The sequence below is a fragment of the Lissotriton helveticus genome, chromosome 8 (genome assembly GCF_964261635.1).
Source record: "Lissotriton helveticus chromosome 8, aLisHel1.1, whole genome shotgun sequence".
Lineage (NCBI taxonomy): Eukaryota > Metazoa > Chordata > Amphibia > Caudata > Salamandridae > Lissotriton > Lissotriton helveticus.
Window position 1 is genome coordinate 1,658,986,124 of NC_136069.1, and position 19,086 is coordinate 1,659,005,209.

Below are 19,086 nucleotides of genomic sequence, written 5' to 3' on the forward strand. Positions count from 1 at the left end.
TTTATTTATTGACTCTGATAATGATGCATATGACACAGCCATTAACTGAGGACAGCTGGTAAGAAGTCTTCCAAGATGCCAGTGGACTGTACACCTCACGAGATACTGGGTTGGTTTCTCCTCCCAGCCTTGCAACAGAAGAGAGGGCCTCTTTTCCAACGGTCATGCAAAAGCTGCCTGAGGTGTTTGGCCTATTTCTGCCTACAGTGTAAGTCAAGACCAACATATTGACTGAGGTCCTTCAACTGGGGCAAATTAATTCTGAGCCCTTTCTTCCATTTAGCAAGGCGGTAATGGATACCCTTCTGGGAAGATGAGCAAAACCTTGCTCTGCATCCCCCAGTCAGTTGACAGATTGCGATGTATCAACGCTCTTCTCCAGGTGACCCGGACATTTCGAATCACCAATCCACTCCTGAGAGTCTTGTAGTGTAGAATGTAGCAAGTAAGGTTATTGCTTACTAGTTCCCTATTACACCACCATATAGGGAATTTAAACGGATTGAAACATTTAGGAAACATATGTTTTCCTCCGCAAGTCCAACTCTTCACTTTGAAAAAATTTCAGCTGCCTTTTGGGTCGCTACTTCCATGCTGTTAGGGACTCCTAGGACAGGTTCTTCCTGCAGTACATTATGAAGTGCATGCCTTCTTGATGCAAGCAATACAAGATGGTTGTAATGGTGCCAAGTTCACACTTTGTTGCGTCTTGGACACTGCCAAATCTTTGGGCAGGGCTGTAGGCACAAGTGTGGCCCTTCTCAGGCATTTCTTTGTGAGGTCTACAAGCTTCTCCAGTGATGTCCAAGCTAGCCTAATGGATATGCCATTTGCTTTTTGGTTTCCAAAAACAAGAGCAGATACAGCCAGCCCAAAAAACTCATCAGCCTTTTTGTGACCACACGGGCAAGAGGGGCAGTGTAAAACACAGCCCTCCAGCTTCCCCCACTTCCAAACCTCTTAGGTGTGTCCTCATCGGCACACAGCCACCTTGTCAAAGGCCCACAACAGGCCTTCCTACCGTCCTGACAGTGATATCCGGATGGATGATTAAACATTACCTGGAGTTAAACCCAACCAAATTAGAGAGCCTGTCCATTTCTAACAAGATTAACTGTTGCGACAACTCTGTCAGTCAGAAACTTGGGTGTTATACTAGACTCAATAATTCTGAATCCACAGATTATTAAGGTCACACAAATCTGCTTCCATCAATTTAGGGCATATTGACACATTTGACCCTTTCTATCCCTTTCCCACAAGATAACACAGACAAGTGTGCTTGTTAATTCATAGACTATGTCAACTCTGCCTACTCAGGCCTCCCTTCCAAGTTTATCTATTGCCTTCAAAAATCTAAAACACCATGGTATTCAATCCAAAGACACTCCGACAACTCCACTGGCTGACGGTAAGAAAGAGAATTTAGCTTGAAATATCCTGCATGATATATAAAATCTCCCATGGCTTGGCCCCCAAATTTCTCCTAAATAATTTCAAAACATACTCACCTGCCTGCAATCTCAGACCTATGAACAAAGCCAACTTTAAGGTTCCCCATTTAAACTACAAGAAATGGGGTGGTAGAGTCATCCGGAATCAAGGGGCCATAATATAAAACCCAATCCCCTTTGAGATCTGATGTTGTCAAGGTTCAGAAAAGAGTTAACAACCTGGATCTACACCCTCAACATCTCATTCGTAGATCCCCCAGTGGTAGTAGCAGCTCTTCTTTCAAAGCTACTTAGCATCAAGAAACTCTTTCAGAGTGATAGATCTAGAAATACCCCAAGCCCCCAAAATATTAATGATAATGATCATGATGATCATCATCCATCATCCTGATGATCATCATCTTCATCCATTTTAAGTTGTACAACAGGAGCAAAAGCAGGGCGAAGGGAAACAGATAAGCTCACCCTGTTACACAACAAGTTCAGGAGGGTGTACTGCAATGTGTTTTGTCCTGGAGAATTCCACTTCAGGCCTCTGATAATGAGGAGATTTGTGCCAAGTACATGAGCTTTTGCAATGGGCGTTAGTATGGCTCTTAAACCCAGGTACATGATATATCTTTTCTCCATGTCATAATGGCGATTTTGTGTTTGGGTTACATAGGAAGCCAATAGTGTAAATACAGGTTTTGAACCCTGTTTATGCTCTGTTCTAGTGTCAGAGCACTGAACCAAACAAGTTTTGTTTTCCCTCTGCTGCGATATCAGACCAGTGAAAACCATGCACTGAGATCTGACAGCTGCTGATCTCACACATCCCCAGGGTATCCTGCAAACTATGGAAATGTTGTGGAATGGTGGTTGATGGCCTACCATTGTGTCTGCTTTCATCTGCCCCTCTTGGGTTTGCAAAAGTCAGAGGAAGGTGAGGGAATGCGGGAGGCACTATTTTTGTGTGAGTCATGGGTTTTTGAAGACCCACATAAGCAGGGGATTACTGTGTGTGCTCCTCAATTATTCTCACAGAGCAGCTGTTAGTACAATGTTGGTTCTGTGGTCTTTTGTACAGAGAACGAAGAACGCTGTGCTAGGTGGAGACTGAGCAGGTAGGAATGTGGAGAGGGTGACAGGGTGCCATGTATTAGTTTCCTATGCAGATGGTATATCAGAGTGGACAGGGAGGGTGGCAAAACTTTTTGCAGGAGAGGGAGGTTAGCACTGAGCATAGTTGGGGATGCTGACAAGATGCCAAGGTTGAGGAGGATACTGCCATGGGTGATAGGGGAAGGTATCAAGAATATATATTTATATATATCTCTTACTGCGGACACCAGTTGGAAGTTGTAGTTAGGACCATGTTTCCATAGGAAAAGTTTTTTTTGACTTGCCTATATCTTTAACGCCATTTGATGAATCTTCACAAACCTTTTTTTTTTAAAGTGTCCCGGTGAATCTTGTTGTGCATGATAAGTTTCGGGGCAATTGTTCAAGCTGGGCAGAGAAAAAGGGGGATAAAAAAAGTGCATTTCCCATGTTAATTGCCATTAGACCTTTAGTCAAAGCTGCAGCCCAAAGCACTAAACGGAATTACACTAAATTTGGCAGAGAGGAAGGTTTGGTTACGCAGATCACGCATTAGGTTATTTGGTGTGAATATGTTCAGTCGTTGTTGAGAGATTTAATAAAATAAAGTTAGTGCTATCTTTGGCTGTGGAGAATTTGCAAGAAATAATGAGCTCGTGCAGGGAAATGCAGAGCCAGTAAGTGTTGGCAGCCATATTGGGACTCAACTTCAGCCGAGTCCCACAAAACAAGTTTAAAAAAAGAATAGGGGGCAGGGTGGGAATACCCTGACCACCAAGCCTTGGTCATGAGGTCCCCCTGAGACTCCGCCAGGCCAAAAAAGCATTAAAAATAAATTGCCCCAAAATCTCGATATTTGCAAATTTACTGGAACAATTTTAAAAGGACCAACCATGAACTCCCATGCTTGCTTTTAAATGACCTCCTGGATGGGCCAGGTCCCGGTGGCATAACATAAAAATGGGAGGGGGTGCACGGGCCCTCCTCCTCAGGCTTATAAAAGCCCCAGTGACCGCCACCTCCCTGGGGCTGTGCTTTTCATTTATGCCGGGGGTGCCCGTATGGAAACCCCGTCCCTTCGCTAACCCCACTTCTCCAGGGAAAACGTGAAATAAATGGGGGGGGTCCTGCACGGCCTGCCCACAGACCGGGGACCACCACCTCCCCAGGGCATTTAAATATATGTATGCGGGGAGCGCGTGGCCCCTCTTCAGCCCTGGGGACTGCAACCTCCCCGGGGCTATTTGTAAAATTTTGCACACAGCCCTGCTTACCCCCCTGTGCCCCGGGGACCACCACCTCCCCTTTCTTAGCCTACGGCCATACCACCCTGAATGCGCCCGATCTCGGAAGCTAAGCAGGGTCGGGCCGGGTTAGTACTTGGATGGGAGACCTCCCCTTTCTTAGCCTTGGTGACCACCACCTCCCCTCGGTGGCTCATTCTGGAGAAAGAAGGTGGCTACACGGCTCCCCTTTTGGAGCCATAGATGATGCTGGGGGATCACCACCCCCCAAGGCCGGTTCCTGTTGTGTACCGAGGTGCCCACCCTGGGACATAGGTAGCTCTTTCTATGGCTAGGTGGGAGCTTTGACAGCCCCTGCCAAGTCACAGCAAACACTCTGCTTCCAGCAAACAAGAGCGTAGAAATGCTGTTGTTTGCTAGAAGTGGAGCTTTCCTCTGTTTCCCTGCCCACTTTCAAGGGAGCAGGGAAACAGAGGAAAGGATTGCTCTGCCAGACAGGGAGCTGCCTTTATTCTGCTCCCTGTCTGGTAGAGTAATGCCATCCCCTTGCAGGAGGCAGGGTGCTGGCAGGGGCTATAGGGGCCTTATGGATCCCCCTGTGGTCACCAACGGACATCACTGGGTACCCTAGGTGGCCCAAGGGCACCCACAATGGAGGCTGGGCCCAGGGGCCCCCTGGACCAAAATCAGCCAGGGTGGCCGTGATACCTCCCCTCTATTTCTAAATGGCTGGGCCCCGAGGCCGAAATCAGCCAGGGAAGGGGAGGCCACATGTGTTTTCTCTGCATTTCCACCATGAAAACGTATCTGTAATACGTGATGCAGGCGTTTGTATCCTTTATTTCTTGAGCGCAATGTCTCACATAGTGTTTGTGATGAAAGGGAACTTTCTTGTCATCTGCTGCTGAAACCAGAGATCGTGTTTTAAACTTTTAAAAGCTAGAAGTATATAAACTTGCCTAGAAAAACAACTGGTTGGCCCCACACCATATACATTAGATGTATGCACCGTCTTCCCGCCCTTTTCTCAGGATGATGGACAGCTTACTAGAAGGCCGGCCCAGCGCGTTTCCCGGTGATTTTGGAGACAGGTTCTTGATGCCTATGAATACGAACGCATCTTTCCAAACCAGGAAGCACTTACTTCTGTAAAGTACAAATAATCCAAGTGTGTTTGCTCTGCAGTTCTAACTTGTAAAGTTAATCTGAAGAAGACGCTTGAGGAACAATCATATTGGCAAAGCTACTGCCACACAATGTCACTGGAGACATTTCCTCTGTGCACTTTACACAGCTGTAGTGTAGGAGATCCACTATACATTTAGGCAACGAGGTAGCACTAACTAATTAGCCAATTAAAAGTACTTCAGTTGGGTAGAGTGAATAAATATGCAGAGTAGGATTCAGTCTGCCACTATGATCATTTCACAGAAATTAAACTTTAACAGGTTACAATTAGGAAATACAATTTTAAATAATTGAAATTCACTGAAAAAAATAAAGGTTACAGGGACATTATAGTTAGGATATAGAATTAAAAAAACCTTAAAAATTCACTGAAAAAAACGAAGGTTACAGGGACGTTATAGTTAGGCAAAATACTTTTAAAAAACTATAAATTCACTGAAAAAAACACAGGTACAAGGACGTTATAGTTAGGATCACATTTCACCTGTACGAAACCAGAGAAATTCAGTAGTTATAGCTAGCTAAGCTAACTATAACTCATGCCATCTCATTGCACTGCTTATGACCTCATATTACATCACTCATGACATGTTCAGTGAAATCACTGATGACATCTCAAATGACATCACTGATGACATTTCCCACAAAGCCACTCAGATACCCGTTTACAACCCATACATCTCATACACCTACTCCCACACAACTACTGACATACCCATTCACAGAACTGTACTAACACTCATTCATATACCTACTCACTCATCCATAAAGCCACTCACACATCAACTCACCCATACAGCCACTAACTTGAATTGAATTTGAATTTAAAAAACTTGTATAGCGCATCATACACCATAACGGTTTCTCGGCGCTTTTGGCAGCATGCAGAGAAAAGTAAAGAGGATTATTAGAGAGGGAAGGCCTGGACAAACAAAAAGGTTTTCAGGCCCTTGCGAAAGAGGGAATATTGTTTTATCGCTCGTAAATGGTCAGGAAGGGAGTTCCAAAATACAGGGGCTAAGACTGAGAAATTGGAGCCTCCCCATTTTTTCCTGGTATAGCGAGGAACCTGCAAAAGGGACTGAGAGGAAGAACGAAGATGTCTAACAGGGACATAATCTGTTAAGAGGGAAGAGATAAAAGCAGGGGCCGTTCCCTGCCGTGCCTGAAAAACCATGCACCCAATCTTGAAGAGAGATCGTTGCCGGACAGGCAACCAGTGCAACGCCTTCAGCAGTGGTGTAGAATGGTGGGAACGGGGAAGACCATACACCAGCCGGGCTGCTTGGTTCTGCACAAGCTGGAGTTTGCGTAGACTATATGCCGGGATGCCGTTGTACAGGGCATTGGCATAGTCTAGCCGGGAGATCACCAAGGCAGACTAACTCAACCACTAACTCGCATAAACAGCCACTCATGTACCTATTCACTGACCAATACAGCCACTCACATATTCAGTCATACAGACAGATATATACCCACTCATATATTCATACAGCCACTCACACACAGAATCAGTTACCCATACAGCTACTCACATACCTACTCACTCACCCATATAGTCACTTACATGGCCACTCACTCCCCCATATAATTACTGACACACCCACTCACTCATATATATACTAACACGTATACTCACCCATACTGTCACTGAGACAAGCACATACTCTCCCATGCAACCTCTCTCGTTCCCACTGCCCCATAAAGCCATTTACATACCCATTCACTCACTCATGCAGCCACACACACCCATATACCCACTCACACACCCACACATACACCCATTCATACACTCATACAGCCACTCATATACCCAATCACTCACCCATACAGACACTTATTTACCTGCTCAGTCACCCATTGAGCCACTCAGGCATCCTCTCATTCACCCATACAGATACTTTCACAGCCACTCACTTACTCCTACACCCGCTCACACACCCAATTACTCATGCACACAGTCTCTCACATACCCACTCACTCTTCTATATACCACTTACACACCCACTCATTCACCCATACAGGCACTCCCACAGCCACTTACCATATTATATATGTTTAACAGTCAGTAACTTTTAGAAAACACTCAAAATCACTGGATGATGTCAACAGTGATGTCACTGACCATGTCAGGTCATGAATGATGTAATATGTGAGGTCATATGCAGTGCATTGCCGGGGCATAAGTTAGTTGGCTCAGGTAACTATGACTGATGAAATACCCTGGTTTTGTACGAGTGCACTGTGAGCCTAACTATAATGTTCCTGTAACCTTTGTTTTTTTCAGTTAATTTCTAAGGTTTTTTAAGTCTATCCCCTAACTATAATGTCCCTGTAACCTTTTCTTGTTTCAGTGACTACATATATATAAATATAATAGGCTCAGATTTCACTCATACAAAACCATAGAAACCATAGAAATTTAGCAATTATAGTCTCACAGGACAAGCCAAGGGACACCGTAGTGGTTGCTTAGTCGATGTTTTATTAACAATAACAAAACAAACATTGCTAGGAGGGTGACAACCCAGGATGCCTCCCTTCGTTTGATCCCGATTTTCTTTTCTCTGTATCACACTTTTCCTTCTCTTTCTTCGTCGTTCCCCCTGGCCTAATGGGGCGCCCTGCTTTAGACATACGTCCTTAAGGTCCTCTTCAGTACCGAAACACCCTCTGGAGGGTTATGAATTGACAGGCGGCTAATACCCAGGCCTAGGACCACTAGAGTTCGTTCCTTCACCAAAACACCCCGGGCCGTGCTTACAAAAAGAAACGGATATGGGTTCCCAGGCTTCAGTGACCACCTAGAACAGCACTATAGAATCTCAAAATGAGGGATATAGCAGGTGTAATATAAACGGGTGGGTTCTTTCTTTGGCCCTTTGAGTCCGTACACGTCCCTATCCCTGGGTTTTGTCTTCACCCTTGCGGACTTTAACACAGAACAAAAAGGAAAATAAACAATTAATAGGTAAAGAATTATGGGCCTGTCTCTCTGTCCCAAAACAAAAGAAGGGATACTATTCCCAAGGTCCCGCCGAGATTCTGTACAGCGCTTGGGTGGTTGACACTGCTGCTCTGTTTCGTCTCTACTCGCCTATGGTCTGGGTCTCCTCCTCCGCAGTCGAGTCCTCATTCGGGGCTCTCAGCTCTGGATCCTGCTCTCCATCCACCACCGAGCTACTGTCTGCTGCCTGTTCCTCCTCTGGCCCTCCTCACGTACTGCGCACCCAGAAGTGCCCATCGGCCACACCCATTTGAAGTTGTTAGATCACTCCTCGTGGTACCCCGGGGCACATGAGGTCCTCCTCCGGGGTGGCACTGTCACATATAGTTACTTGAGATAACTATAACTTACACCCCGCAATGCACTGCTTATGACCTCACATATTACATCACTCATGATATGGTCAGTTGCATCACTGATGACATCTCAAATGACATCACTTATGACATCATCCAGTAAGTGTTAGTATTTTCTAAGAGTTTATTATTGTTAACCATAGATACTGAGGTACTACAAAAGTTAAAGTAGTATGATAGGTGTGCTACTAATGAGTGTTACTACTTCTAACATATAATATATGAGTGGGTGTTTGACTTTATGCATCTGTGTGAGAGTGGGTATCTGAATGGCCATAGGGGTGTACCAGTGGGTGGGTGAGTGATGGCTGTAGGGATGTATAAGTGGGTGGTTGAGTGATGGCTGTATGGGTGAGTATCTGGTTATATGAGTAGCTGTATGGGTGAGTGAGTGGTTGTGTGAGTGGCTGTTTGAGTGAGTGAGTGCATGAGTGGCATATGTGTAAGTGAGTGTGTTTGTGAGTGGCTGTATGGGTGAGTGAGTAGGTGTGTAAGTAGCTGTGTGGGTGAGTGGGTATGTCCGTGGCTGTATGTGTAGGTGAGTGGATCTCTGAGTGGCTGTAGAGTGAGTGGTTGTGTGAGTGGCTGTTTGAGTGAGTACATGAGTGGTTATGGGTATGTGAGTGCATTTGTGAGTGGCTGTATCAGTGAGTGAGTGGGTGTGTGAGTAGCTGTGTGGGTGAGTGGGTGAGTGGGTATGTCAGTGGCCGTATGTGTAAGTGAATGGCTCTGAGTGGCTGCATTGATGAGTGAATGGGTGTGTGTGTGTGGCTATATGAATAAGTGAGTGGCTATGTGAGTGGCTGTAAGAGTGGGTTAGTGGGTGTGTGAGTGTGTATCTGAATGACTATGAGTGAGTGAGTGAGTGGGTGTGTGAGTGGCTGTTTAAATGGGTGTTTAGTTAAGTGGGTTGGTGTGTGAGTGGCAGTATTGGAGAGTGTTTCTCTGTGTGAATGGCTGGATGGGTAAATGAGCGGATGTATGAGTGCTTGTATAGATCTGTGAATGCATATGTAAGAGGTTGTGTGAATGTGTGAGCGCTTGTATGGATGAGTAAATGGCTGTGGTAAGAGGCTGCATGGGTGATAGAAAGGGTGTGTGAGTAGCTGTTTAGGTGGATAAGTGGGTAGGTGTGTTGCTGTATTGGTGAGCGACTGGTTATAAGAATAGCTGTATTCGTGAGTGGATGAGTGAGAAGCTGTTTGAGTGAGTGGGTGTTTGAGTGGCCCTATTGCTGATCGATTGGGTGTGTGAGTACTGGTATGGATCTGTGGATGGGTGTGTGAGTGGTTATGTGGATGATGTCACCAGTGATGTTACTGAATATGTCATGAGTGATGTAATATGTTAGGGCATAGGTTATAGTTAGCACAGGTTACTATAACTGGTGAATTTTTATGGTTATGTACGAGTGAAAACTGAGCCTAACTACAACATCCCTGTAGCCTTTTTTTTAAAGTGAATATCTAAGGTTTTTTAATTTAAGGGCCAGATGTAGGTGGCCAATTACCGGTCGGTAACGGCCGAATTCGGCCGTTACCGACCGGTAATTGGATTTTGAGATGTAGGGCCAGTCATTTTACAGAATCGGTAAATTTACCGATCGGTAAATTTACCGATTCTGTAAAATACCGAATCGGTATTTTTACAGATTCGGTAAATTTGATATGTAGGTGGGACTCTTCTGAGTCCCACAAGCCTTACTGAATCGGTATTTTACCATTAAATTCAATTTGATGGTAAAATACCGATTCCGGTGTGCATGCACATGTGTGCATGCACACCTGTGCCATATGACAGGCAGACCTGCCCTTAGGGCATGTATGCCTGCCACATGGCACCCGACCCTGTTTTGGGGGTGCTAGAGGGTGTCAAAGTGACACCCCCTGCACCCTTGTGAAATTCGGTATTTACCGGTTCGGTAAATACCGAATCGGTAATGCCCATTCATTCCTATGGGCTTCAAAGCCCATAGGAATGAATGGCCATTACCGGTCGGTATTCGAATATTACCGATTCGGTAAATGCACATCTGGATTTACCTACATCTCCCTCCTTCTATTTTACCGATTCATAAATACCGAATCGGTAAAATTCGGTATTTATGAGTCGGTAAAATAAATGTACCTACATCTGGCCCTTAGTTCTTAACTGTAACCTGTAACGTTTGAGAGTGACTGTGTGAGTGAGTGCATGAGTGGGTGTGTGAGTGAGTTTGTGAGTGTCTATATAGGTGAGTGACTGACTTTATGAGTGAGTGACTTGATGGATTAATGTCTGTTTTAGTGTGTGAGTGACTGTATTAGTGAGTGAGTGAGTGTATGAGTGGGTTTGTGAGGAAATGAGTGGCTGTATTACATGCTGTATGAGTGAGATAGTAGTGTGTGTGAGTGCTTATATGAGTGAGTGGGATGCTGTGTGAGAGGATGTGTCAGTGAGTGAGTGAATGAGTGCATGGCTGCCTCTATGACTGAGTGAGTGACTGTGAGTGGCTGCATGTGTAGATCAGTGACTGTGTCGGTAGCTGTATGGGTGAGTAATTGGGTGTGTGAGTAGCTGTGTGGGTAAGTGAGTGGGTGCATGAGTGACTATGTGTGAGTGAGTAGGTGCATGAGGGGCTGTATGGGTGAGTGAGTGGTTGTGTAAGTGGCTATATGAATTGGAGGGTACTTGTGTGGAGTATGGGTGAGTAAATTTGTGTGTCAGTGGCTGTATGTGTGAGTGATTGAGTGCATGAGTGGTGTATGTGAGTAACTGGTAAGTGAGTGGGTGTATAAGTAGCTGTATGGGTGAGTGAGTGGGTGTGTAAGTGGCTATATCAATGAGTTGGAAGGTACTTGTGTGGAGTATGGGTGAGTAAGTAGGTGTGTCAGTGACTGCAAGGGTGAGTGAGTGGGTATGTGAATGGCTCTATCTGTGAGTGAGTGGGCGTGTGAGGGGCTGTATGAGAGACTGATCGACTCTATTAGTGAGTGAGAAGGTGCATGGGTGAGTGGATGGATGTAACAGTAGCTGTATGGGTGAGTGAGTGTTTGAGTGGTATATGGGTGTGTGAGTAGCTGTGGGTCAGTGAGTGGGTGTATCGGTGGCTGTATAGGTGAGTAAGTAGATGTGTAAGTGGCTGTATGGGAGACTGAGAGGATGCATGAGTAGCTGTATGGGTAAATAAGTAGCTGTGTGAGTGCACATACAAGTGTGTGAGGGGGTGTGTGAATGGATTTCTCAGTGGCTGTATCACTCTCTGCTTTTGTGTGTACCTTTACAATATAAGTTTCTTGAACAACACAGAAAGAATTAATTAGGAGATTACATTACTACAGTAGATGCTGGGATTCCTCTGTTTAAAAAAAAGAAACATAAATATAAGTTAGTATTATATTTTACAAATTACATAATAAACCATTAATTTCTACAAAGAAAACATTGATATTATATATAAAACAGTAGACATCTTTGTATGCTTTAATAGTATCTCACATTATATTAAAGCATTTTAATCTCCCTTTTTTACTGTTCTCAGTTTCATATTTCTTCACAATAAATGGTGGTCTGTACGAAGCATCATCCTCGAACAGTGGGGAAAAACAATCAATAGATTATAAAAAAACAAAAAATGCACAGTATTTCACTATAAATAATCCACTACAATTCATGAATCAGTTGTTTTATCTGTAGTTACCATACTAATCTAAACAAACCTATGTAAGAAATATTGTCTAAATTATTATGTCTGGTACAATACTACAATTACATTTAAACCACTGTTTAATTTTGAAGATCCTCTTGAAAACATCACCTCAGCAGGCCAAATAATGTGTAAACTGATGATGATCAATGTAAACCAATTCCCACACAGTATGATTTTTCCACAAGTAGAACATAGAGGTTTGGTTGAAGAAACAAAAAGGGGCAACTTTTCAGTTTCAAAGCCAGTTTCTGCTTTCAATTTAACGCTGCTGTAATTGGATTATGTCCATCCAGTTTCAGACTTTAATTAGAGAGTTCAGTATTTAGATGTTATATTAAGTCCTTTTTGGAATTTAAAAGGATTCTTGAATTTTTAAGAACTTTTTGAAGACAATACCCCCAATATACCGAATAATGTCTAAAACACAGATGAACCACATACAAGAAACACTTAACACCACTTTCCACAGTTCCTCTTTAGAACTTCGGTTGAAGGAAGAAAATTAATTAGTTTGGTAGTTTGAAAGGACATTTTGGTTTCAGTGCAAGGTTACTGTCATTACATTCTTTCCCTCCAGTTTTGCTCTTTAAATAGACAGTCTAGTGTCCAGAGGTTGTATTAACTCCTTCGTTAAGATGATAGCCAAGGTAGTAAACGTTCCTCCCGAAATTGACACTTGTGAAGCTTTGAAGTTTGAAATTTGAGTTTCCAGTTTGGAACCATCTGCTCTACATCATCGTAGCATTACTATAAGGTACTTTCCAATTGTTCCTAGAAACAATGTAGACTAAATGTCTGATCTGCATCTGGGCAGGTCATATTTTGGTTAGCCTTTTTCAATAATTTCTCAAAATGCACAGTTTTAGAATCCAGTAATTTTAAATAGAGAAATCGTTCAGAATTGATTTCAGTGCTATATGTGAAAGAGCATTCTTCACAGTCATGGTTCTATTTGTAACTCAGGCCAAATAAATCATCAACATTTACTTCTTCTTGTTCTAAAGCTCCAAGGATGACCATAAAAAAATCTTCTGCGTCTCATTGAAGGTTCAGAGTAAATATTAGTGATCCGCTATATAGATCTCGGATACCTGAAGCGGAATGTATTACAGTTCTGTCAGTCAGTAAACATTGGAGCAAATGATATAGTACAGAACACATTCTCTTATCTGATTTTTGTTGAATTTCGTTTACTAGATGTCATAAATGGAACAGTACGTTCAGAACAACATCCGCATAGCATTCGACACCTGAACTGTTTTCCAACTGTTAACCCACAATTTCACTATCATTTTCCAGTTTTCTCTTTTCTTAACACTCTCTGGGTTGTCCTTGTGTGCTTTCTTTTCTTGTCAATCCGTAAACTATTTCTAAAACATCCGCTTTCGACAGATTATCCATTTCTCATAAGCAGGGGAGTGGCCTAAATGAGGAGCGTATAGACTTCTTAACCGGTTGTACTCTCTTACATAGTTTGCATCAGCACTAACTTTCTTATCATCAAAGTCAATCAAAAACAAACCGGTCAATGTTCTAATTCGCGACAATGCTACATATGATATTCTTTCTTTTAATACAGTAGTTTCAATATTAACAAAAGATGCATCTACACTTAAACCTTGTGATTTATGGATAATTACAGAATACACAAGAGAGAGGCAGAACTGCAGGCGCTGCACATATGTCTTTCACTAGCAAAAAATGCACAACGCATCAGCCAATCTGTTTGATACCATCAATCTGATCAAGTTTTATGGCCAATTATTCAACCTCATGATTAATTGATTCTCCTTGTCAATCATCAAAATGTACTACTGTCCTATTATTGTAAGCCATGAACTCTTTGTCTCATTCTGTGTTGGTATTCTGAGCAACGGTTTAATAAAAATATGTTTTCATTTTTTTTATTCAACCTCATCTCTATTTGGGAAATTAATGAAATCAAAACGTTTTGATGCAGACTTCTCCGAATAATCCAATTTTGCTTGTACTTTATCTGTGAGTAGTATTGTGACTCCCTGATGTTCCATTTTATCAATAGCTATAATTTCCAATATATCTTCTTTCTCCAGTTGTAGTAATTGTTTATTAAAGTTGGAGCATTGTTGAAGTGTTGGCATTAAACAAACTAAAAGATTTCTGTTGTTCAATCGCATTGTACATTAGTTCTGTTGCTGTAATGTGAGATAGAAATAGTCTTTTGACAAGGCGACTTTCCAAAGCACGTTTCTCCTCTTTGTCAGAACTCTTACTCTAATGTTCTTCATTATATCCCCATATTCCAAATCAGATGCTTGACGCATATTTTTCACTGGTTCCTTTTATTCAAAGTTTAACCAAATATTTACGTTCCCAATATATCCTGGACAGTTTCTGCTTTCATTATCTACAAGGATGTCCTTCTACAGAGGTAAGTTGAAGTAGGTCACTGAACACAATTAAATTCTTTCCTCCGAGGAGTAGATCATAGTTTGTTCTTAAAACCTGCTGCTTTCTTAAGTGTATGAAGGCAAGCATTATGTTCGATACCATGATCACTTCTTCAATGATTAGAAGCTTCAATTCTTTCAGTACTCTTGATACCTCATGACAAGCATCACCAGATAATTTCTGTTATTCCTGTTTGTTGTCATGTTCAACAGGTAGCATTGGTTTAAACAAAGAACATTCACACTGTTTCTTTTCATGGAAAATCCATTCTCGATTTTATCTTTAACATCGTTGTAAATTTATTTTTGTTAATTGTTCAAAATCTACAGTTTCCTCTCTTGCTTGCTGCATTGCGTTCTCCACCTCATGAATAGCTATAGCTGCTTATTTTGAATTATTGGTTTTGTAGTAGGGGATCTCTGTGTATAGTCATAATCTAGTGAATAGTCCCGCCCATGTGCGTGGACCCCAGAGCAATCAAAAATAATCTCTTAAGTTGTCAAACCATGCAGAACTGCATCGACACTTAAGAGAGAATTTAAAGACAGATAATGCAGCCTATATCCACAGGCTACACTGTCCAGTACTTCAACTAGAAATTCCACCAAAATCCACAAACAGCACAGCCTGTCCAGGGTTCTCCAAGAGAAAAACCTTGCCTTTAACAGCAAAACCCTCTGGAATGATAGAGAGGAAGAAATGGACAGACAAGCCCCATAGGCTGCCATTATTTGGCTCAGAACAGGATACTGTACCTTTAAGAGATCTTTCCAGAAGTCTCACAGTATCCCAGAATGCACTGCAGGTCCCTTCTACTTCCAGTTCTTTTTTCCGGGTCCTGCAAGCAGAACCCTGGAGCATTGAGCTCTCCCTTTTCAAGGGTTTATTTGGTGATTTTTCACTGTTTTCAAGTTTTTTTTTTTTTTTTTTTTTTTTTTAAAAAGACTTTATTGTAAGTATGCCAATAATACAAGGTAGTAGTCAGCGAATCAACAGTTACTGTTACACATGCGATATCACCTCTATGAATGTACACAGCTGTTTAGCCGACAACTCTCTGGTCCGGCAGCAAATTCGAACAATGTTGCTAGGCAATACATAAGTAGTCTCGGATCATGCATCGTCTCATTTTTATATAAATCAAACAAAACTTTAGACTCTTACAGATCAAATAGTCATCGTTAGACATTTCGTGGCATCTCTGTCGCCACTTGCCGGTGTAGGTGTTGCAGTATGCGTCCTAATCCCCTCCTGAGCTCTAGGCCGGGCGTTCCCCATGTCATACGGTCGCTATCTTCCCCTCTGCCCCGTCCCACCTCTCAATGTTCATTCATCCAGGTCCCCTTCATCTCCCGAACTGTCTTCCACTTCCTCAGAAAGGGGTTCACACAGTCCCCCTCTATATCTATTCCATGCATTCCAGATCTCGTTCCATTTGCGAGGGTTGGCTCTCAGTTCGTACACTGCCCGTTCAGTTAACATGAGTTTATCCATCGTTCTGCACCACAGTGTCAACGTAGGTATGTCAGGCACTCCCCACCGCTGCGCGATGTCTCGCTTGGCTACCATGAGCCCAATAGTTATCCACTGCCGCTTCCGATGTGTCAAGTCGGTTCCCCCCCACACATTCAGCAGACACCCACGCGCATCTGGCGTCAATGAGGTTTCAAGGGTTTGGGAGATAGTGCGCATGATCTGTTGCCAATATGTCAAAATAATGGGACAATCCCAAAGTGTGTGCAGTAATGTCCCCTCCTCCCCACATCCCCTAAGACAATACGGGTGTTCTGCCCTGTGCATTCTATGCAGGGCGGTTCTGGTGTAGTATACCCTGTGAAGTATTTTGAATTGTATCAGTCGGAATCGAGCTGAAACGCCCGCCTCTCGAGGTGACACTAGTGCGGCGTTCCAGTCTGTCTCATCCATGGACCCTAATTCAGTTTCCCACTTCTCCCGCAGCTTGAGCAGGGGGTCTGGGAGATTATTCAGCAATTTACGATAGGTGAGTGAGGTGGCACCTGTTTGCATAAAATCTGTTTTCAAGTTTTTTGAGTGCTTTTCTTGAAGTACTTGGAGCTTTTCTTCCTTGTGTGTATTTTGGTGCACTTCTTGATTGTCATTATGCCTGCATTATTCGACAAATGCCCAGAGTGCTCCAGGAAGAAGGCCAAGTCGGACCCATACGAGGTGTGTATCATCTGCCTTCCTTCATCTCATGTCCCAGAGGAGTGTGACATTTGTCAGGGTTTCTCTAGCAGGACCCTGAGAGATAGGATGAAGATCAGGCTTCAGGGCCTCGAAGTGAGAAGGCTGAAGGCACAAGGTGGGTCTGGAAGGGCTTCCTCTGCCCATGCTGAGTCCTCTGGGGGGCTCCCCAGGAGCAGGAAGACTCCGTCTCCCTAGGGCTCTGGGTCGAAGCGACGTCGACGTTCGGCGTCGAGGGAACTGAACAGACCGCCGTCGAGGTCTCCGGTGACGATTTCGTCGTCGCCGGCGAGTAATCGACGTTGAGAGGTGGCACGGCGTCGGCGCTCGCCATGAAGGCGACACCGCCGTTCGCCGTCGTCGAAGAGGAGACGGTCGTCGTCGAGGGGATCCTTGACGTCGAGGCGAAGGTCGCCGTCGAGGCGCAGGAGGTCGCCGTCGAGGCGTGGGAGGTCACCGTCGAGGCGAAGAAGGTCGCCGTCAAAGGAGCAGCATTTCGCCGTCGAGGAGAAGACGCTTGCCGTCGAGGGGCCAATGCTCGCCATCGGGTCGCCGTTCTTCGACGCCAAGAAGGCGCGGAAGGAGTTCTGGCGCGAGGAGTCAGTCTAGCAGGCGCCAAGTGCCTATGGGAGACTCTCCAACGTCCCAGCCTAGAAAGGAGGACGGGTTACCGGGCTCGGTGTACTCCATAGTGTATACCCCTTCTAGGCAGAAGTCGGTTACGCCTCCTCCGCCTCCTCCATTGCCGAGAGGGCTTCCTCCGCGGGCTCCCACCCCGCCTCCACTTCCACCACTTCCGCCACAACCTCAACCTCAGCCTCAACAACCTCTACCTCAACCTCAGCTGCCAGGTGACAAGCCTCCTCCGATTCCTCCGAGGACGGCTTCACTGCCACGATATCTGACTCCTCATATGGGGACCCCTCGGCCGAGGGCCCCAGCCAAGCCAAAGTCGTCCGCCCCAGTGGAACCGGCGGAGCGACCGAAGCCAAGGAGGTCGCGATCGCGCTCCGGACGGAGGGGGAGATCGCGAAGTCGGCACAGGTCTTCCACGCGGTCAAGACGGCGCCACAGGAGGCGCGGATCTCGGTCCTGCACGGACTCTTCCAGGACCAGGACCTATTCACCGACTTTGTCGGAATCCCCAGGGATGAGAGTGTCCCCGGTGGACGACATCAGCACATTCCAGGATGTTCTCCTGCGGGGTGCAGCAAAGTTGGGTATCACGGTGACGGCTCCAACACCCACGACGTCCGTGATTTTTGAGACACTTCATAAGAAGCATTTGGCTCGCCCTTTACTACCTCTGGTACCGGGATTGGTAGAGCCAGCGGAGGAGCTGTTCCTCACACCAGCAGTGACGAAGGCCGCTCCCTCCCAGCTCCTTAAAAAGTACAGGGCCCCGGATTCTGACCCGGCTTTTCTGCGGATGGATCCGATTCCGGACTCTGTTATTGTGACGGCGGCAAGAAAACAACATGCTACCTCCCCGTCGTCTACTGTACCTCCTGATAAGGAGAGCCGATGGATCGACTCAGCTGGCAGGAAGGCCTGTGGGACGGCATCTACGGCTATGAAGGCGTCGAGCGATGCTGTTCTGCTAGGGCGGTATGATCATGCCCTGTGAGAGTCCCTCCAGCAGTTCATGGAACTCCTGCCCCGAGTGAAGAAGGAGGATTTTCAGGAGATCCTGAAGGAGGGGATTCTGGTGTCGAACAAGGCCATCAGCGCGGCTGCTGATGTGTCCCTTTTGGCGGCACATGGGTACTACCATGGGGTCAACCAACGGCGCCATGCTTGGCTTAGGCTCACATCACTCAAGCCGGAGGCTCAGCAGCGAGTGGCCAATCTGCCCTTCTCTGGGGAAACTCTGTTCGGCAAGCATGCGGACGATGAGATGGCCCGCAGTAAAGCGGAGGCCGAGACCCTGACGGCTGTTGGGTTGGAGAAGCCCAAAGAGAAGAAGTCCTACCGCCCGTTCCAGAGACGGTTCGGGGCACAGGGCAGAGGGCGAGGGCAGGCTTCGGGACAGCAGTAACAACAGCAGCGGCAGTTCCGGAGGCCCTTCCAGAAGCGCCAGCAGGGTAGAGGCGGCCAGCAGTCCGTTACAGCGAACAAAGGCCCGGCTGGGTCTCGACCCTGAGCGGTTACTTCCTCTACATCCGTTACCCACTACGGTGGGGGGAAGCGTTCAATTTTTCCTGGCAGAGTGGAGAAAAATTACTCAGGACAAGTGGGTGCTGAATATTGTTTGCAATAGATACAGTCTTCGTTTCACCAGCCCGCCTCCAGTGATTCCTCCGGTCAGCTCGCAGTTTCGACTGCGAGAGCTCCAGGCGGAGGCCGATATCCTGTTAAGGAAAAGGGCGATTGAAGACGACCTCTGTCTCAAAGAGGAAGAGGTCTGTACTCCCGGTTCTTTCTGGTT

At 45.2% G+C, this 19,086-nt stretch overlaps 1 protein-coding gene across 2 annotated transcripts in view; it reads left to right on the forward strand.

Annotated features, from left to right (window-relative positions):
- DNHD1 (dynein heavy chain domain 1) overlaps window positions 1–19,086 on the forward strand; it is a 659,975-nt gene that overhangs the window by 452,993 nt on the left and 187,896 nt on the right. The gene's annotated exons all lie outside the window — the stretch shown is intronic.